Here is a 23,216-nt window from a genome sequence, read left to right on the forward strand (position 1 = left end):
AAAGAATTTATTACTTACATTTTCTAAGAGAAGGGACAGACCATGCCCCAGCGGACCACATGGAGAAGCACCAGGTTTTGTCAGGAGGCAGAAGCAGGAGTGAGGGGGAGAGCGTGGCTGAGAGCCTTTATCATGTTTTCTGTGGGAAAGGCAAGGCAGAGCAAGGGAAACAACTTAGGGTTGGCTAGTTTGAATAATGTCAGCCAGCTCTGGGCAATAGGGGTAGTCTCTAGTTGTTTGGTAACTGGCTCTGGGTGATTTAGGACAAGAAGAATATTGGCTTGGTGTGTGAGAGTTAGGTAAAGGAGTTGGTTGGGAGTATGGAGTCTTGATTGGCTGGAGAGTTTATACTATCATCTTCATATACCTGCAAAAGCTGGATTGCAAGGGAGATGTAAACAATTTTAGCTGTTAATTTAGCTCGGTGATTATTCAGTGCCAAATAGACAAATACAGAATTAAAACAAAACAAAACAAAACACAGAATGCTTCCTCAAAGTAGAAGCCAGGATCATTATCCTAGCCTCTCTTGCTTCTAGGGCATGAACATGTGACTTCAACTTACAAATCTCTTGATTTGCAAGAGATCTGTATTTGGAGGTGTCCAAGGTGGGGGAATCAAGACATTGGGAATACATTTTTTGGCAAGTAAAACATCTAAAAAAAAAAAAAAAAAAAAAAAAACATCTAGTTCTTGGGGCCTGCAGTGGGGAATCTTCTGGAATCTACTCTTAGTATTTTTGATATAAGCTATGGAGTATATAAAAGCACAATGTCTTGGCTAAGTACAGAGAGGCTAAGTGTTTTTGCTAAAGCTATCAATTCAAAGTAATTGAGTAGCTTCTGTTTCTGGATTTCTGCCCTTTTTCAAAGTTATGTGATCTCCTTAAGATCCTTTGATTAAATTTGATTTATGCTTAACCTAGCCAAAGTGGATTCTGTTGTTTGCAACTAAGAACATTGAGATATACAGTGACTTTCTAGGAGTCTACATTTTCCTGAATTTTCTTTTAATAAATAGAGAATCCAGACATAAATAGTTGAAAATATGTTTATCTATTTTAATTAAATATGACTATCAATAAAATAATTATGGCTTGAACCTTAAGTATCTACTGAACCATATGATGAAAGGGAGAAATTGTAAGTGGGTTAAACAAATAATATGTTGCAAGATTGTGTAATTCCAATACAGCAAACAATGACAGGAAATAAAAAGTAGGCAAATTAACTTGTAAACTTCAGTTTTAAATATAGACTTTTATGACTATTTTGATGACACAAAGAGATTTAGAAGCAAACAACTCTTTACAATGAACAACTTTCGTTAGAAACCAAAACAAAGTCTGTTTATGTGGAACAGAGAGAAGAAAGACAGAGTTGGTGATCATACGTCAGGATGTTCAGCCCACCCCTACCCATGGATAGCAAGCTAAAAACCTCTGGTTCAAATAAGAAGGATGAAGTGTGTATTTTCTCTATATGTAGGTTTTATTTCCATGATGTAAAGTAAATAATGTATACTTAAAACTTACAAAAAATGAAGAGTTCTTAATGTGCCACAAATGGCCCCAAGTAATTTTTTTCCTATGTCATATAAGAAACCTTTGTAGTGATTAGCAGGGAGCTATCTGACAAATTTTTTCAACTCTTGCAAAACTCTCATATGTTTCTTTGATGGGGATTTTTATTCTTGATAATTATCAGAGCTGCTAACCACAGAGAAGGGTCAGAGAAGCAGATGATTCACTTCTTGCTCTGATCTTTGTGTCCTAGTCAAATTAAAACCTTGTTGTAAAAAAGAAATTTGCTTCCTTTAAGACATTTAGTAATGTATGTTGCTTTTTCCAAGAAACATGATGGAGATATTATTTTATGTGATTTAGGCATAATATGAACAGAAAATAAATGTTTCGTATGACAGGAAAGATTATTGTGAGAAATAATATAAATGCCATTTTTTCTAACTTTCCTTAGACATTGCAGAAATATAATTTCTCTGTTTATGTGTATTCCACATAAACATGGTTACGTTTATTTGAACACTTTGTTTTCATGTTGCTTTGTTGTGATTGGTAGTTTTGACCATTATAAGGATTAAACATTTCTTCCAAGAGACAGTTGGGTTAGTTCAATCAAAGTTATAAATGCGTTAAATATATATATATATATATATACATATATATATATTTACATATGCATATTATGAATATTTTTCTTCTTAACATTTTACATTAGTTAAGAGAACGTTAGGATATTTTTGATGAAGTGTTATATGCCATTTCTACAGGTTTATTTGGCACTCGTTGTACCTCATAGGTTTTATCAAACTTCTAATTCTCTGTTTAATATTTTGTCTTCTTCTATTGCATTTATAACTTTTTAAGAGAAGGATATATTATCACATTTCTTCTTCTAGTTTTTATCAAAGTAACTGATACAGTAGGTAATTCATATAATAATTTACTCAGTTCACAGACATTTATTGAAGCAGTCTGCTACTCATTGCGTATGCAGAGTTAAGCAAGGTAGATAAGGTTCTTGGTCTTACCAGCTTCAGCCCAGTGAGGATAATAGACATTTCCCAATTAAACACAAAAATAAATGTTATAAGTGTTATAAAGAAAAAGAAAAGGATTCTGTGTGAATTTGTGGGAACTCTACAATAATGTGGTAGAAATTCCAAGTAGTTTATTTATTATCATGGTACTAGGCCACTACTGAGCCATTGGCCAAGGATTGGCAAGGGAATCAAGTTTGAAGGCATATTCACAAGAAAAATAAGAAAAAGCCACTGTAAAACATGAGAGCTAGGCTAGAAATATCCATCTGCATAATTAATTATGAAAACTCTAAGATATGAGAAATTCAGTTTGTATGACTGCAGTGTGTTTTGTCTTTTCCCTGTGAGGGAAACTGTGGCCCTACCAATCTCCTCTCTCTGTGTGAGTTTGTGTGAATTAAGGCTCTGATCAGGTTATGATGGTTTGCTTAACTCATTTTCCCCTTAGTATTACTTTCTTTTGTAATAAAACCTTAGTTTTAATCTGCTGTATTTTCAAGTGCTGTAATTACCTTTCATTGAAATTGTGTAATTGCCTAAATTAGAAAGGAGGTCAGGGAGGGCTCTCTGCGGATGTGACATTTAAGCTGATATATTATAGATAAGCAGGAATTAGAGAGACAAAAGAATATTCCAAATAGTATTTTCAGCAAAGGAAACATCTTGTAGGGAGACCTGAGGCGGGAAACAGCATTACATGTTTCAAGAACTGTACATGACCAGTACGGTCAAAGTAGTGAGAGGGAGAGAGTGGCAAGAAAAATCTTGCAACGCTTTTCAGGACAGGTTTGTGATTTTTATATTTTATTCCAAGTTCTGCAGGAAACAATTAATTAGAAGGTTTTAATCAAGCTAGCAGCACACACACATGCACACACATACAGACACATATTTTTAGGGTACTCTGGCTTCAATGAGGAAAATTGACTGGAGAGTAAACTTAGAGATGCCAGCTAAGAGGCTATTGTAATTTTGAACATAAGTGATGACTATGGGTTGGATTTAGGATCGTGACAAAGAAGACAGAGGAAGTTGAATGGATTCTAGATATATTACAGAGGGAGACTTAGCAAGACTTGGTGAAGAGTGAGAGGGAAGGACACCACATGATTAAACTGTTGAAATGTTTACAATGTTTCCAAAAACATTTTATATGTTTATGTATATACTTGTTACACATATATTAATAGATGTTCTGTGAAATGACAGAAACTCATTCTGTGGTCAAATGAATTTTGGAAACACTGAGTTTAGGCAAAGTTAAAAGGATTACTATAAGAGTTTTCCATGTCTTTAATACACTAATGTGCACTGTGGATTTTCAGCAGGGTGACAATAAAAACTCTTGTATTTGATGAAATTCTTGTAGACTTAGTCTTTTCCCGAACATACTTTGTGATTTGCTGCTTAAAGGAGTAAATGAGCTCTCATAGAAACAAATTCTGAATTTTAATAAATTTTTCTTTTAGCTGATTGAGAATATTTATGTGTTTTAGGAATTGAGATAAAAAGGGATTTTAGAAAAACGATTGAAAGCAGAATATAATGTTTGATAAGTTTATTAGACAGAAAAAAGTTTGTATGTTATAAATGCACTTTACCATTGCTGCAAGGTAAGAGGAAAAAATGAAAATTTATCTACGGAAATTATCCTTTGTCAAAATTTTCCTCTGTTCATTCAAACTCCTTAAACTTTACCAGTTCGTTAAATAACATATTTATTTTTATATTATGCAAAATTTAACTATCTACAAAATGCCATTCTAATTAATATTTTATAATTATTATATGTGATTGTAGAAATAAAAAAAATGCAGCTACTTAAAATTTTACACAATATAGCATTAATCTATCACAGGAGATTTTGTCTATTCAACAATCATTTATTGAACTAAATATTATATTAGGCATGTATTGCATGTAAAATTATAAATAAGACATGAAAATTATGTCTAATAAAAAATTAGCCAATGTTAATATTTATTGATTGATATTAAGTGCAAGTATCCCTTTATATTTTAATTGAATCATCTGAATCCTGAGTCACCATATCCAACTCTTTCTTTCCTACATTTAAGTAGACATTTATCTACATAAGTTGGTCTGATCTGATATAGGCAAATTTTACTTTTTCGTAGCCATGTCTCAATTTAAGGCTCAAATGTCTTTTGATTTTTTAGATAGCTGGTGGGAAGCAGCGCATAGCACAGGGAGATCAGCTCAGTGCTTTGTGACCACCTAGAGGAGTGGGATAGGGAGGGTGGGAGGGAGACGCAAGATGGAAGGGATTTGGGGATATATGTATACATACAGCTGATTCACTTTGTTATACAGCAGAAACCAACACACCATTGTAAAGCAATCATACTCCAATAAAGATGTTAAGAAAAAGAAGTCTTTAGATTTTTGACTGGGTAATATCATCTTCTTAAGTGGCTTCAAAATAGCTTCTGTTTTATTATTTACTATTATTAATTATTCATATGGAAAGTGAAGTTAGAGTTTGACCCTGATCCCTCTTCTTTTAATCCCTACCATTCTTATCCTAAAATTAACATTGTTCCTAACTTAACGTCTCATATGATTCAGGCTGTAGCAACGTATATAACTTAGAATATTTTCTAAATATTTAAAAGTATCACTCAACACACACACACACATGCACAAATACACACAGATATACACACAGACACACACTTCTAAATATGAAATATGAAGGACAAAAATTACCTCTTCACATATACTGGGCTATGCTATAACCACATAAGAAGAGCTTCTCAGTTATAGTTTTTTCCCCTTTCTGGAAGTGGTGGGTTTTACAAACTTAGCAGAAAGCTGATAAAGAAATTTTATATATACATATATATATATATATATGTATATATATATATGTTGTTAATGCTGGGTAAGTGACATGGGACATGCTGCTGGTAGCTCTGTTAACTGTTTGAAACATTTGTGCCAATATTTGGTCAGGTGTGGACTTCCAGTGTAAGCCAAAACTCCCATAACCATGGAAACTGTTCAACTGAAGTGTGTGAGCAATAATAATATTTTTTAAATCGTTTACTCTGTGGAGTTTCAAATATCATATACTAAGTATAGTTTTTACAATTACTTGTTCATTTTATTAAACAATAAAAATGCGGTATTAAGATCCTTACAAAGACATTTCCTGTACATTAGATTATGTAAGTAGCAATCAAATTTTTATGGTAGAATTTTCAGCTGACAACATGCCAACAATGTCAAAATGACTAACAGTATAAGCTTTAAAAAATGATTTCCTAATCCAATTATTTCTTATAAAGGATAGTACATTTTAAAAGTATCTTTAACTTAGAAATAAAATACACGATAGAAAGGGTATACATAAATAAAATATGTTTATTCTGACAACATATACATTGTTATTTCTAATTCATAAATATTCTAAGTCCAGATATCAACTAACTGTACTATAAATAATATCATGTGTTAAAACTTTTTTCCCTTGGAGTGGGTTTTAGTTTTATACATGGAAATTTATGTGTACAGTTCCTCCAATATTAAATCTAAGATTTCTTCAGATGACTAATACTTGAATTTTGGTGTATAAAAGATTTTCATGTAAGTTATGTATCTACTAATGTTTTTAAAGAAGCTGAAACCATTTTACTTACTTAAGGTAAGAACGTAATAAAATTCTTTGCCTTTCAAGGTAGTATTTAGATACAAATAGCCACTTAAATAATAGAATCTTGTTTGTTTTCCTTATTGGGGCAACCTAACTAGTACATGCTGCTTGGAACATCAGTTAATAAAAGGTATTAAAATATTGCTGGTTTAAATTGGAATATGGTGCTGGTAACACAGGTGACCAACTTGATTGCTTTTGTATTTGGGGAAATAGAAATAGATTCTGCTTTTGATGAAGTAGAAATGCCATCAAAAGGAAATGAAGAAGAAAAATATCTGTTCCCTGGCCCTGACCTGTAAAATGCTTTCGTAGCATATATATAATTGTGCCACCAACTCTGAGCCAGCCAGGTGAAATTCCCAACCAGAACAGCATGGGCCATAGTGCTTTTTATTAGAAATGAGTGGTATATTTAATTATCTAGACTTTAAAGTCTTCTAATATGTCTCCTATCTATTTGTATGGTCTAGAATATTACAAAGGAAGCCGTAGAGAGGAAAAGAAAAAGGGAAATATTTTGCTAACATGAAAGCTGACTTTACATTTAAATATATTTTGAACAAGAGTTTATTACTACATCTAGAAGCTTTATTCTTAGAACATATGTGAATGAATAGCCAGTTATGAATGGCAGACAAATTTATGAAATGAAAGATAAATTAAAATGTGGTTTTCCATTCATTGAATGTGAGAATCATTTATTTTGAACATAAACATGAAGGTTTATAATATTTTTCCCATAGGAAATAAACTTCATTCTACATCTTCTAAATAAATATTTGTTCTGGTTATCCCTTCTTTTGCAAAACACACCACAGCTTTAGATATCTGTTTTGTTTTGCTTATAGTTCTGTGAGTCAGGACTTCAGTAAGGGCTTGTCTGGAAAGCTGGTCTTTGCTCAGTAGACTCTGAGGGGGCTGGAGCTGGAGGGTCCACTTCCAACATGGCCTCTTCACTGATATGTCTATGGCCTCAGTACTCTGTGTACCAGTGTCTGTCTGTCTGTCTCTCCCTCTCCTTCTCTCCAAGTGACAGCACCCTCTCCAGGGTTTTTTTCTTGTGGCTTGGGCTTTTCACAGCATGGATGTTGTCTCAGTGTAGCTGGCTTACATGGCAGTTGGCTTCTGAGACAGTATGTTCCCAGAGAGAAGGAGAAAAGATGCCAATTCAAGTACAAGCTGGGTTTAGAACTGGCAAAGTGTTATTTCCCTATATTCTGTTGTTCAAAATAATCAGATTCAAGGAGGTGGAGAAAAAAAGACTACTCTTTCTGCTGGGAGGGATGGCATGAGTGCAATGCATACGAGTATGTAGGATGGGAGATACTATTGCTGCCATTTTGAAAAATACAGTCTAACACAATGTCCAATGAATCTTTTAAAAAGCAGTGGTCTAGATGGATACTTTATGATTTACCTATTTGGGAAGCCCACATATCTCCTTGATTGGAGCATAGAGAGAGGCAGGTGAAGATAAAAGAGACTCAAAATTTAAATGTTAAAGTATAACTTTACTACACCAGCTATCTCTTTCTCTGTTTTGATCCTCCATCAAATGATGACAATAATAATCATAATGATAACAAAAATAGTTTTATTTACTGAGCTCTTACTATGTGCCATGCAGTGTACTAAAGGCCTTGCATAAATTATCTTAGAGCCCACAGCAATACTACTGCATTATATACTGTTATTATCAACGATCTTTTTTCATTCTAGTTTCATTCTGGGCTGCCAAGAATTGCTAACAGGCAGCAGACATTTTTATCAATGTTGCGTTTGTCTAATGTCTTTTACTTTTTTTTTTTTTTTTCAACTTGGGTATGTCAATCAGAGTGAGTTCACCAAGCAGAGTAAGATATATAGTTCTATCTTATAGATAATGTTAATAAGAAAAACAGGCATGTTGGTTTCCCATTATTATAAAATTAAAGAGCTAACACAACAAGGATAAAGAACATGAATAACAAATATACATATACATATACACATACGTTGTAGGAGTGCCTGGAGAAGAAAAACAAAACAACAGCATAAAATTAGAACTAAGCATTATACTTTAAGGAAATTTTCGGAAATAAAAGACTGGAAGGGCCCACTACTTTTCCAGGAAAAAACAGAATAGCCTACAAGACATGTAAAATAGAATTTAAGGAAAAAGAAAAAAAATGCCTCTGGGTATACAGGCAAAAAAGACTTCTTAGGGAAAGCAGTTCAGATTGTCATCAGACTTTTCAGTGTTTTATGCAGCAAATAATGGATAACGTTTAAGAGACTCAAAGAAAGAAATTATGAGCCAAGGATTTTTTTTCCGGCCAACCTAAACTTCATGTACAAAAGCTGCAAACATGCTTTCCTGGGCATGCAGAAACTCAGGAATATTTTTCCCATGAGCCTTCCTGAGGAATTAACTAAAGAAGACACTTCAGACCACCAAGATGACCAGAAAGACGTAAACCAAAGGACTCGTGGTCAACAATAAATATATATTTATCTGTAAAACTAAGATTAAATGGAATATAAGTGAGGGAGTATAGTATAATGTTGTATACACTGGCGATACAGATAGAATTAGCTATCAAAAATAAGGGAAAGTATACGAAGAATAAAGTAAATTCACTAACTGCCTTATAGGTATTAACTGAGAGGAAAAGGCATATGATTCCAGATTAGATGTTTAGAAATAGGAAAGAGTGGTAGAAAAAAATGCTGCTAGCTAATTTCAATATTTTTCATAGTAGGAACAATGATCATTAGCTAAAAAGAAAAAGAGATGGGCAAGAGTTTTATATAAAGGTGTTCATATAAAGGTAATCATTTGAACAAAATACAGGCCCTTCATAATGCCAGGGAATACATAGAAAAAAAGATGTATCTTCATAGTCGAAAAACCGTGTGTGTGTGTGTGTGTGTGTGTGTGTGTGTGTGTGTGTGTGCGCGCGCGCTATATGCACTACGAATCAGTATGACATAATATAAAGCATTATGACACAAACTAAGGCCAAATTTATCAATTACATCAGTATATGTAAATGAACTTAATTCAACTATAAAAACAAAATGGTCCATATTTTATATAAAATATATAAATTAGAGAAATACAGAAATGTAAAAATTAAAAAATGCAAATACTCCAGACACAAATAAAAGAGTTATAATTTTGACATATAACAAATTAGTATTAAAATAAAAAAGCATTAACAGACAATGAAGGACAAAGTATAGTGCTTAAAGCTATAATTCACAATTGTAGATATGAGTTAATATTACCCAATTAATAACTCAAGAACACAAATTGATAGAGCAGAAACACAGTAGAGGAAGTGATAAATGGCAGAAACACACTAATAATAGGAGTCTTTAGCACGTTTATCTCAGTCCAGATCAGAACAAGCAGGCAAATATTTACTAGAGGGATGAAAGACAATGTAATTAATAAGTCCATTTTTATTAGTATGTAGTAAACGCTGAACTCTGATAACCTCTTCAAGTCTACATGGAACATTCTCCAAATTGAACTATATCTTGCCACACATGTGCACCAAAAAAAAAAAAAAATCCCCTTAATAAATTTCACTCCCTTGATTACTACAAAGAGCATTATCAGACCACAATTCAATTAAATGACATTAATAGCAACAACAATAAAAACAACTTTAAAGTGAGGCTTTTAAAATCATATTATTAAATAACTCTTGGGTCAAAGGGGAAACAGAAAATGAAATAGCAGAATTTCTTCAAAATAAAAATAGTGAAAATACAACTATCAGAATCTATAGATATGGTTAAAGCAATTTTCAGAGAAAAATGTATAGCATTAAATATCTCTATCAATAAAAACAAATGAACTAGGTACCCAATTCAAAAGGTAGAAAAAGGACTACAGAGTACCCCCAAAAGTAAAATGAAGACATTAATTAAAAAATCCAAATAAGTGATAAAAATATAGAATTAATAATAAATCCAAATGCCAGTTCTCTGAAAAAAAATTAACAGAATAGTCAAACAATTAGCTAACCCAACTAAGACAAAAGGGAGAAACTACAAGTACATAAAATGAGAAATGGTAGGGGGTTTTAACTGTTAAAACAGAAGACTTTAAAAAAATCAATAGAGACTACTTTATATTTGTAAACAACAGATGAAATAGATAAATTTTTCTAGAAAAATACAACTATCCAAAATTGGTTACAGAAGAGATCGTGTAAATAGATCAATTATTATAGACAGAAATGAAGTAGATGGTGCACAGTATGATAGTATTTATGAGTTCAGTTTGGTGATCAGACTCATGAAAACACATGGTTTTAATCTAATATTACATTTATTAGATTAATGGAAAATATAGAACTGGAGATAAAACAGTGGAGCATTTTACCCTCTTTGAAAGGCATAGCAATAATTCAGGTACACAGCGTCTACAGGAGCCAGGATACATGTGGATAACCATGACACAGAGAAGCTGCAATTCCAGTTTCATGCCAATCTTTTACACTGTTCTAGTCAAGGCCTACATTTCAATTTAAAGCTCCCTCAATCCAGTGCAGTCCCATACAGCAGATGAGCAGACAGAAATTCCATATCTATCTCCATTCTGTAGTTCTAAAGAAAACAGTTCTGTGCAAATGGATTAGAGATTGTTCTCTTAGGCAGGCCTGGATTGACACAGGCCTGAAATTAACCTTTTTTTTTAAATTGAAGCATAATTCTGTATAATATTATGTTACAAGTATATAATCTAGTGATTCACAATTTCTAAAGGTTATACTCCATTTATAGTTATTATAAAATGTTGGCTATACTCCCCGTGTTGTACAATACATCCTTGTAGTTTATTTTATACCTAATAGTTTGTACCTCTTATTCCCCTCCCCCTATATTGCCCCTCTCCCCTTCCCTCTCTCCACTGGTAACCACTAGTTTATTCTCTATATCTGTGAGTCTGCTTATTTTTTGTTGTATTCACTAGTTGGTTGTATTTTTTAGATTCCACATATAAGTGATATCGTACAGTGTTTATCTTTCTCTCTGACTTATTTCACTTAGCATAATGCCCTCCAAGTCCATCCATGTTGCTACAAATAGCAAAATTTTGTTTTTTATGGCTAACTAGTATGATTCAGACTAGTTAAGGAGATGCACCAAAAAAGAGTTCCAGTCACAGTGGTGTCACAGGAATTCCACCAATCTTTTAAATATCAAATAGTCCCAGGTATTAGACTACTTTAGAACACTGAAAAAGAAAGAAAACTTCTAAATTCATTTTATGAAGTGTGTTTAACATTGATTCACAAACCTTACAAAGCTTATATGTAAAGAGATATCTACTAACTAACTTTGCTTATGAATATGATACAAAAATCTTAAATAAAATACAACAGTGCATCAAAAAATAATACATCATGATTAAGTGCAGTTTATCCTAAGAATACAGGGGTGATTCAATAGAAGTAGATAGGAAACAATAAAATCCATCATATAAACAATGCTAAGGAGAAAAATCTTGATCATTTCTATTTTGGTTATTTATTACTACAAATCAAACCACCTAAAACTCAGTGGTTAATAGTAATCATTTATTTATTTGCTTATGATTCTGCAATTTGGGCATATTTTGGTGGGGATAGCTTATCTTTACTCTGTGTGGCATCTGTTGGAACTAGAATATCCAAGATGGCTTCTTCAGTTACATGTCTTCTCATCTGGGATGGCTGGGTGCTGGCCAAACATCTCCCTCTCTTCATGTGGACTCTCCAAGTAGCTAGCTTGGGATTTCATATAATAGGACAGATTCAGAGTAGCAGGACTTCTTACACATGGTGGCTGGCTTCCCCAAAGTGCAGAAGTGGAAGCTTTCTGGTCTTTTTAATGTCTTTTTTTTTTTTTTTTTTTTTTTTTTGCGGTACGCGGGCCTCTCACGGTTGTGGCCTCTCCCGTTGCGGAGCACAGGCTCCGGACGCGCAGGCTCAGCGGCCATGCCTCACGGGCCTAGCCACTCCGCAGCATGTGGGATCTTCCCGGACCGGGGCACGAACCCGCGTCCCCTGCATCGGCAGGCGGACTCTCAACCACTGCGCCACCAGGGAAGCCCTTTAATGTCATTTCTTAATGTCACTTCTGCTATATTGTATAGGTCCAAGAGAGGAGTAGATTCTACCTCTTAGTGAGAGAGAGCAAAACTCATGTTACAAAATAAAAAAAAGAATGCATGAGATGGGGGATATTGTTGCAACCATCTTTAGAAACATAAGTTATGACATTTAGAAATTTAAAGTAATCCTGGTAAATGATCATCAGTTTTTGAGGGTTTTTGGGAACTAGACAATTTAATTATAAAATTAAAAAGTTATTTGCTTTGGAAAAAGCAAATAAGTGGGAATATACACAAAAACCCTGAAAAATAATAGCAGTGAGAGGGGGTAACTTTACCAGATATTAAAAGATATAGTTTCTATAATCAAGATAGTGTGGTACTAATGCACGAACAGACAAAGCAACTGAGCAAAATAGAAAACATAGGAATAGACTCAGGCATATATGGAAATTCATTATTTGATAAAGACATCATCTCAAATCAGTGTAAAAAACAAAGGTGGACTTTTAAATAAATGGTGTTGGGAATAGGCAAATGGAAAAATTTAGAAGTGGATCAATTTATCACACAGACAATTATGGTACATTCCAAGGAATTAGAGATATAAATGTTAAAACAAATAAAAAAAGAAACCATTCAAATTCTAGAAGAAAACAACATGAATTCCTCCATAATTTGTAAGTGATTCAAAATCCATAGTCAGGAAGGGAAAGATTGATAATTTGATAACACAAATAAAACATTTTCTTGGTAAAATGCACTCTAAGCAGAGTAGGATGACAAATGAAAAAGTGGGAAAATATTTGCAATTCATATCACAGAGAATAGCTAAAATTCTTCATGTTTAAAGAAGAAAAGAGGCCAAGAATATTATAGAAAAATGATATCAACATATAGTTCACAGAAAAAGAAATGCAAATAGTCTAAACATATGAAAATATGTTCACTTTTTTAAAAAAATAAGATAAATACAAAAAGTGTACTGAGATAGTTTCTCACCTATCAAATCAGCAAAAATCTAAAAGCTTTGGAACATACTTTTTTGGCGAGTCTGTGCAGAAACTTGTAAATGGTACTCTTATAAATGACAGGGAGGACTGCAAAATAGCCCAGCCCCTTGGAGGAGAATTTGATAATATTTAACAAAATAAAATACTCATGCACTCTTTGACCAGGAATTCTGCACCGAGGTATTTATTCCAAAAATATACTGGCAAAAAATATGAAATGACCTATGCCCAAAGCTATAAGCAATATTTGTCATAACAAATGACAGAGAACAACCCAAATGACCATAAGTAGCTAAGTGACTATATTATAATAGAGTACTATGCCACTAAAAAAGGAGTGAAAATGTCTCTTCCTGCTATAGCATAATTCCCTGAATATAATGCTAAGTGAAAAAGCAAAGTTGAGATAAATGAGTATAGGAAGCTACTATTAACAAAATAAATATAGAGCTAGCTAGCTCGATGATAGATAGATATGCTTATATTTTTAAAATAACAGTTAAAAAGGCAATATAAAGCTAATCCTTTTGTTTAAAATGATGATCTATATAGAAGGGAGGGAATAGAACAGGATAGAGGGAACTGGGAGAGATACAAGCTAGACTTCTTTAAATCTCTAAATTGTAGATTTGACTTTAGAATTCTAAGAATATTTTCTATAATTATAAGGCAAATTTTAAAATAGCTTAAAAACTGAAACAAAATTAATAAATGAACCTAATTATGTATCTAGCTGGGATCATAGCTATAAAGAAGGGATCTTTTTCAAGTGTGGTGACTTTACAACACAGTAATGTGGTCATGCATCCCTACTGGGATATACCCTAAGGAAAAAAAGATCTGCAAAAAGTCTTAAAGTTTTTTCAAAGCATATCGTTGATGATAATATTGGCAATTTTATTTTGAGACTCTATTTGTGATAAAGCAAGTGAATTATTGTGTTGGTGATTTTGAACCTCAGGATTTTTGTTTTGGATGAAAGGAGTTTGTGGTTGTTAGGAGAATGTACCTCACATAAGGAGTGTAATTAACTGAGGGCCCCATCAGATGGTTTTGAAACCTATTGTGCATTTGCACCCAGGCCACACCTCCCATAGGCTGCTTTCCCTCAGCAACTCAGTGTGGCAGGGATATTAAGGGCAAATCCATTTCTGGGGGCTGTAACTCTTTATTGGCTGACTTTGGTTCAAGGACATACGTAGAGCTTTGCTGAACCTTCCTTAGCATAGCAGTTTAGGTCTCTCTTTCTGTCTCCTCATTCTAATGCTGTCCCATCTTTTCTAAACTCTCTTTATCACTAAGGGTCAGACTTGCATCACAGTACTGCAACTTTTATTAAAGGGCTAACACAGGGGTTCATACAGAGGACATCAGGCAGGAAGCCTTCCTAACAGCCTTCTTTAGGTATCTTTCTCCTCAAGGTCCCACATGGATACCCCCCTCTCCTCCCATACAGCGCCCCCCTCGTCTGTATACTCTTCTGCTCTGAGCACCCATATGTCCACTATTCCCGATACATGACAGACATTACTGCCTCATATAGTTGTTGAGAAATGCAGTGTGGGCTTCTGCTTAGACTGCTTTTCTCTGGTGAGGAATTGCCCCCTGGAATTTCACTGTATCAGATTGTCTTCCTCCTTATATAGAATCTTTCAAAAATTATTAACAAGAGACACACACATAAAGACTAGGTATAAATAGCATAAAGATGTTGAGCCTCAAGACCTTCAGCTTTCTAAAGCTTCATGTGCATGACAACCTCAGCGTTCTATGGAGCAACAAGGCTGATTCCCACAGATAGAGAGGAGTTTGGAGACAAGCATATCAAACCAGGGGTTACTTTCCTTGCTTTCTATTTTCTCACTGGCTTTCACTGTATAAATATAACCAGAAGATGAGGGAATATACTTCAAACCAGATAAAAGATTTAGCTGCCTCCCAGAGGAGAGTAAAAGCAAAGTTATATATTAATGTGTTTACAGAATAAAAGCAAACACATTCAGAAACTAAGAGCATTTATTTTCTCTAAGCAACTTTTTTTCTCCTCAAAGTGTGAGAACTTCTTAACCTACCATATTTAAGAATTAACTAGAGAAACTTGCCAAATGTACCAAAAAATGAGGAGTTCATTGACACTTTCTCACACAGAAGCCAAACCATTTTGTTCCCTCAAAGAAAAGCACAAATTTTCATCCAGGCCAAGTGGAGTTTGACTGATGTAAGATACCGCAGATTTTTCAGGACTCCCACTTGGGTTTTTCTCAAAATAGAAAATGAAAAGAAACAGCTGTCCAGTGTGCATGTTAGCACTTCTTGTCTTTCGTCCGTGTGCTTCTGACAGTTGAAGTTTTTTCCCAGAGATGTTGATAGCTTTACTGTACATTTGATAATTTTAAAACTCTTTCACACAGAAAAGGGTGGTGAAGGTGGTGCCATTTATCTTCTTGATGGAAATTTGATTCTCATTCCTTCTCACCAATAAATGAATCTGATTTCTCAAGTAGTCTCCTTTTCTGAAATTTATTAGAATATAAATTGATGACCTCCTGGAAATTCTGTGGGAATCACAGTATATGGTATAAAAGTTCCTAAACATTAAATGTCTCCAAATGTATTCCTGACTGATTTGACTCCTAAGGAACATTGTTTCAATTACATTTTAAGAAAAGAAGGAAAGAAAAGCCACCAAGAATAGCTTACACGAAAAGACAGGAGACTCAAAAACCACACATTGGATTTAGCTCCACTATTTTTTTCCTCCTGGATCTTCAAAAAATCATCCCTCCAGTATTAAAGGTGGATTTATGCTCACAGGAAAGGACTTGAAATTGTTCACTGGTTGCTTTTTTCCTTCTACACAATTTCTGGTATTCATTCTGGTATTCAGAGGACATACAAATCAGACATAAAAGTATGTACATACAAAACATAAAAGTAATCAGGGAAATGCAAATTAAAGGCATGATGATATACTAGTACAAATACACTGAGTTGCTTAATATTAAAAAGTCTTAAAATGCAACATTTTGGGAATGCTAATGGAGCAAAAAGAACTCTCATGTTCTGGTAGTAGGAGTGTAAATTGGTTCAACCATTTCGGAAAGAAGCTGGCATTATTTTGTAAAGTTAAAGTTGCAAATATCCTACAACACAGCTGTTCCATTGCTAGCTACATATCTTAGAGAAATGTATGCTCAGGACACATGTACAGGAAATTCTAGCAGCATGTTTATAATACACCCAAACGAGAAACAACTTTGAGGTCTATGTTAATAAAAAGGATAAATAAATAATTGTATATTCATGTAAAAGAATTCAGTGAAAGTGAGGTACAGCCCCGTGCATCAGCATGTAGGCAAAAATGTACATCAAAAATATTAATGAAAGAAACAGTATGTTAAAAATACACACTTCATGATCCCATCTGTAGAAAATTCAAAAACAGGCAAATTAAACTGTATTGTTTGGGGATACAAACTTAAGTGATTAAAGGTAACGATGATCATGAAAGTTGAAGACAGATAAGGGAAAAGCATGGGAGTGGATTTCATAAGAGTAAGAAAGTGGTTACCTGTAGTGATGATGGTGGGGGAGATGGAGTCGTGAGCAGGAAGGAGTAAGCGGGGGTCCTGGACTCTCATCATTGTTCTATTTCTTGACTAAGTGATGAGTTACAGGGGTTGGCTTTGTCATAACGGATTAGCTAACTCTAAGTTTTGTGCTGTTTTTATGTATGTTAGTTATATTCCACACATATAAAAGTTAAAATAGTCCTATAATGCGCGTATTATTTTCATCTAAATTCACATTCTTCACGATAAGGAAAAGGAAGTTTTTCTCTATGCTATCTGAGGCAAATTCCTATGGTCTGGCATTTGGAGTTTTTCTGTGGTTATCTGGCTTGAAATTGTTTGCACCTTGATAAGGATAGCTGGAGAGAAACAAATAGCTGACTGCAGTAACTTAATCTAGCATATCTCAAGAGGTAAAAACTTGCTAAGTTATCCCACATGATAAAAGAAAATTTGAAATATCAAAGTTGTACCAAAGAAGTGATAAGGCAAGCAACACAGAATATTGCAAGAAAAAATAAAATGTGGGAAATGAGTTCTGAAGGGAGAAAGAATATGCTATGAATAGAATTGTGTGCACCTCTCATCCCACTCCCACCCTGCCAAATTCATATGCTGAAACCCTAACCCCCAGTGGGATGGTATTTGGAGACTGGCCTTTGGCAGGTAGTTGGGTTTAGATGAGATTATGATGGTGGGGCCTTCGTGATGGGTTTAGTGCCTATATAAGAAGAGATACCAGAGAGTTTGCTCTTGTTCTCGCTCTGCCATGTGAGGACACAGTGAGAAGGCAGCCAGCTGCAAGCTAAAGAGAAACAGAACATGCTGGCACCCTGACCTCAGACTTCCAATGTCCAGAACTGTGATAAATTTCTGTTATTGAAGCCACCCAGTCTATGGGCATAATAAAATACTATGGTATTTTACTATGGCAACCTGAGCTGATTAATACAGAGCAAATATACAATGACAAATTAAGAAAAGGAATGTGAAGATTTACCAATTTAAAGATATATATAAAATATTTTATTGGGGGAAAAATAAGATTTTTTTCCTCCTAATTTATGTAAAGGACAAAACAAAAGGTATCATGTTGTCCTGGAAAAAATGTGCATCATCACTCTCTGAACAAAGCAACAGATGCCCTATGATAAAGGACTATAAAAACATATCTTCCTATTTCATACTCAAACACTCAAATGACTTATCTAAAAATTCACACATTGTTTTAACGAAAATTATATATTTTTTATCAACTTTGCAAACAATTTTTTCCATTTTGGCCTCTGAAAAATCAAAATTATATTATTTGAGACCATACAAATACACATACATACAAATTTTTTTTTTTTTTTTTTTTTTTGCGGTACGCGGGCCTCTCACTGTTGTGGCCTCTCCCCGTTGCGGAGCACAGGCTCCGGACGCGCAGGCTCAGCGGCCATGGCTCACCGGCCTAGCTGCTCTGCAGCATGTGGGATCTTCCCGGACGGGGCACAAACCCTCATCCCCTGCATCGGCAGGCGGACTCTCAACCACTGCGCCACCAGGGAAGCCCTCATACAAATAGTTTTGTCAGTAAACTCATCATGGGAAATAAAGCTGTTTATGAAAACTACTTTTTCATAAAAAGTGTGCTTGTTTCTTAAGAAGATAGTATTATAGAGTTTTTATAATAAATTTTTTACTCATTTACTATTTTTTACTTTATTTTTTACTATACTCTCCATTTAATTTTTCCAAACTGAGTTACTAAAAATCCTTTTAAAGAAACTGAGGCACAGAGAGGTTGAATTACATATTGAAACAAGTGCTAATGAGTTGAATGTAAATTCTAGAAATATGAAATGTGAATGTGGGATATATAAGCAATGTAATTAAATCATAAAACCAGTAGCCTAATTTTTGAGGATTAAGAATATATTTAGTCATTCATGTAGAATTATATAAATACGTTTAGCTAATGATTAAACAAGGTTGGTAAAAATTAACTCATCCATATGATTTTTTCGCCATTTTGAAAGTGTGGTGGAATGTAAACAACAAAGATGGAGTATTTGCCTTTATAAAACTTATAATCCTCAGATTTTGTAACAGAACTACTTCACTTCTTGAGGAAGTAACTCCTTTTGTAATATATACTTAAGCAAGGTTTCTCAGGTCACTGACTGTTAAATAAATCTAGTTAAGTAAGAGTAATGCATGTTAAAGATTTAAGAATTCCTTACCACACACTAGGTATTACCTTTCTTTTCCAATATTTCTCCTTGCTGAGAAGTTTCAGGTTCTCAGGTGTAGCATGTTATAATAATTGATTATTTATATAACTTTTTTTTTTTACTCTGCTGCAAATAACTTAGGGGTTATAGACCGTATCCCCTCTCTTCCTAATTTATATAACAAAAATACTTTTATCTTCCTCATAGAGGTTATAAGAAATGATGTAAGTCTGTGTATGTAAGACTTGAACAATATGCTCTTAATGTATTGTCAGTGTGGCAGTCACATTTCTTAAGCTGATTATAAATGAATGATGTTTGGTGATTGATGATAGAGTATGATCATTTTACATTACAAGTTGTACAACTGCTAGGGGGCTTAGAGATTATTTAGCCCATCGTGAAACCCAGGTTCAGAAAAACATGATGACTTTGACTAATCAGTTGGTAAATGGATAAGAATTAAAGACTGATGTCCCATCTTATATTTCAGTTTAATTTCCATTATCTCATGCTTCCATTTAAAATACTTAACATTTTGACTGTTTAAAAAACAATTCATTTTAATTAGATAAGTAATACAGTCTCCTGTGATATCCTCAGAATATTACGGGTAAGGTTAAAGTCTAGTTTGATCACCAAGCCAATCCCACAACAACATCTTTGTCGGAAGGGTGGGCAATTTCATATGGTGAATGTATCTGTTTAGATTACGTTTAGTTAAAAATAATAGAAAAACCCAAAATGACAGTGGCTGAAACCAAATATAAACCCTTTTTACTCTCATATTCCAGATGTCCAGGTGGTGTCAATCAAGGCTGGGTTGGTCCTCCAGGGTGTGAGGGACTCTCCTTCTTTCTCTTGTTTCTCCATAACAGTGGCCTCCCACTTCAGTCAAGATGGCAGCTGGAGCAACAGTCATTATATGGCATTCCAGCTACAGGCAAAATGGCACCCACCTCCTTTAAGTACAGAAGTTGTATGTAATTTTCACTTGGATACCATTGTGCAAAAATGAGTCATATGGGCATAAATAGCTGCAAAAAGCCTAGAAAATGTAGTCTTTATTCCAGGAAGCTACATGCTCAGGTGAAAACTGGGGTTTTATTCTTATGGAAAAAGGGAAAACAGTGTGGGTCAAAGTAAGTGTCCAGGGACAGCAAAAATTCTACTGCAATTATTTCCTTTTCCTGCCCTGCCCAGATACCTGCTAAAAACCTCAGCTGTTTGCAAGTGAGCTAGGCCTGGCAGAATATTAGGAGTTCCTTCCCTGCTAGTGAATGGTACCTAGAAATCTATTCTTCTGACTTTTCATGTCTGATAAACTTGGGAATAATTTTGATCTTCCTTGTCACTCTCATAAACATCTACTCCCAGGAACAATAACAACAATGCAACAAAACAGTAAGTTGAAAAATATGTTATAAAATGGACAACTCACCAAATGATACTATATATGCTTTTATGGGTACACAAGTATATACATAAACAATAGACAATAACCTTGAAGGATGCATGCAGAAATGATAATGATGGTTACCTTTGGTGTTTTGAGGCTGGGGTTGGTGATCAAATTGGACTTTAACTTATCTGTAATGTTCTAAAGATTTATAGCAAAGTAAGGTGTATTTGGGGAGGTGGGAGGAGTGGGGAGTAGACTTACTATATGGAAACCTTTAGGAGCTCTGCAGTATCTTAACTAGATAGCCATCATGTCAACTATAGGTTTTGGTTGTGAGCAATAGAAACCAATTCTAATGAACTAAATAAAAAAGGAGATTTATTGGAGGAGCACTGGTTATCATAGATTTGAAGAAAAAGTTGAATGATGAGGTTATGTAGTAGGAATTAAGGACAATCACTACAATTCCAGTTGCTTTTCTCTGTGTCTCTCTGTTTATGATGTACATTCTCTTGAGGTTAAGTGATATTGGTTAAGCTTGAGGTATATTCATTCGCTGGGGTTTGGGAGGTAAGAGTTGTGAGTGAGTGGGCACCTTAAATGACTGTGTTACCAAAGCGTAGAATGTGAGAGGGACCATTTTCCAAATAAAAATTAGGTTCTGTTATCAAAAGTGGGAAGGGATGTCAAGGAGGCAAAACCAACAGGTGTCTATGACTATCACAGAAGACCACATACCAAAGTCTATTTCATTCCTTCAACCATAATTTTTAGAAGTTTTGTGGGTCTGTGGGAAAATATTCTGCTTTGGAGCTAAGATTAGTGATCTTAATTTCTAAAAGCATCTTTATTTGGTTAAATTGCAATGAACCACATTATTTAACACATTTTGTATACCTTTAAATTTTGCTCAGAAATTGTTTTCTTTATTGCTCTTGTTTACTGAGCTATCTACTCTCAGCCTTTGTTTGGTTATGCTATAGAAGCAAGGGGTACATAGGATACTGTTTACAGATATTTGCTACTCTTCCCTGGGCAGGATTTTACTTTTCCATCCCATTGATTTCAGGCATGGCACTTGCTTTGGCCAATCAAATGTGAGTGGACGTGACATGAGTCTCTTACAAGCAGATGCTCTAAGAGCCAGCGTGTGATCATGTTCCCTCTACAAAATAACCAAAGATGTTTCAGATAGAGGCTATTTCATGAGCCTTCCAGTTCATCCCTTCAAGATGAAGAGCCACAATCAATCTGCTATTGATGCATAGCATTATTGAGAAATAATCCTTTGTAATTATAAACCACAGACATTTGGGCCACTTGTTACTATAGCATAACCTAACCAGTCCTGATTGATACACTTGTAAAACTAATTCTCTGTTCAAACTTCACAAAGAATTCCTAACTCGTTCTGGTTTTAAATATAGACCATAAGCAGGAAATTAGGTGGAAACTGACCAGTGATGAAAAGATTAACCTGTGAGCAATGGAGAACCAATACATGTTTTCTGGGCAAGCTTCTGACAAAATAAATTTGATATTTTGGAGATTTAATGTCAGAGCAGTGCATAGGTGTATTATAATATGGAAGACTCACTTTCGAATAGAACAGTAAATTGAGAAATTTCTCAACTATCTGATTCTCTGCATTGGTACCAATGTGTAGTTTATGTATATTTAGATATTTTGATTATTAGTTGATATTGATACTATAAGCCAAGGCACATAAAACTAGAAAAGGAAAAGCTGACAAGCTGTGATCAACTAAATGAGTTGAATTTATAGTTCAACAAAATAATCAGTAGATTACATATTGTACATGCCTATATTGATTTAAAGAAACCTGGTAGTAATCTCTCTTTAACTCTTCACAAAAAGAAATCACCAGGTCTATTTCCCTCCTAAATATTTCCTTAATCTATCCCCTCTTATTCTTACCACCACTGCTTTAACTCAGGTCTTCATCAGCTCTTACTAAAGCCCCCTAATTAATCTTTCCAGTGTGGCTCTCCTCCAGGCTATGTTTATCACAATGCCTGGATACTATTACTGAAACACAAAATTGACCATCTTATTTCCTCGCATACGACCCTTGTTGTTCAACATCTCCTAGAAAATAAGGCTCAAGTTCCTTAATGTAGCATACAAGGCCTTCCTGGAAAGGCAGCATGGCCTAGTGGTTATGAGAATGAGTTTTAGAACCAGACTACCTGAGTCTGAAAACAGGTCTGCTCTGATTAGCTGAGTGGCCTTAACTAAATATTTACAACAGTATGTCTGTAAAAATGTTAGCTTTTATTAATATTGTATGGTTTCTCCTTCACTTCCTGTGCTTATTTTCTGACTGTTTTGCAGTTACCCAAGGGCACCTGGCAGTTTTTCATCTCTGTTCTTTAATTCCTTTGAAGTTACTCATAACTCTTTCCCTCTCGCACCGCGCTCACCCCCAAACTGGCTAATGCTGTCTCATCTTTTAACATTTAGTTCAATGATGGCTTTAAAACTTAAGATTAAGTGACTTATTTATCTCTTGGAAAAATAAAATACAGTGTGTGTGTGAAAAAAAAAATTAAGTGACTTTTCCTTGAATAGGTAGGATATTTCTCTTATGATTCAATATCCGTCCATATCTCTATTATTACACTTATCACATGGTATGATATTATAATGTTCCTATATC

General features: G+C 34.4%; 1 protein-coding gene across 1 annotated transcript in view; it reads left to right on the forward strand.

Moving 5' to 3' along the window:
* CFAP299 (cilia and flagella associated protein 299) overlaps positions 1-23,216 on the forward strand; it is a 629,492-nt gene that overhangs the window by 214,511 nt on the left and 391,765 nt on the right. The window lies entirely within an intron of this gene.

This window comes from Physeter macrocephalus, chromosome 7 (assembly GCF_002837175.3).
Source record: "Physeter macrocephalus isolate SW-GA chromosome 7, ASM283717v5, whole genome shotgun sequence".
Taxonomy (NCBI): Eukaryota; Metazoa; Chordata; class Mammalia; order Artiodactyla; family Physeteridae; genus Physeter; species Physeter macrocephalus.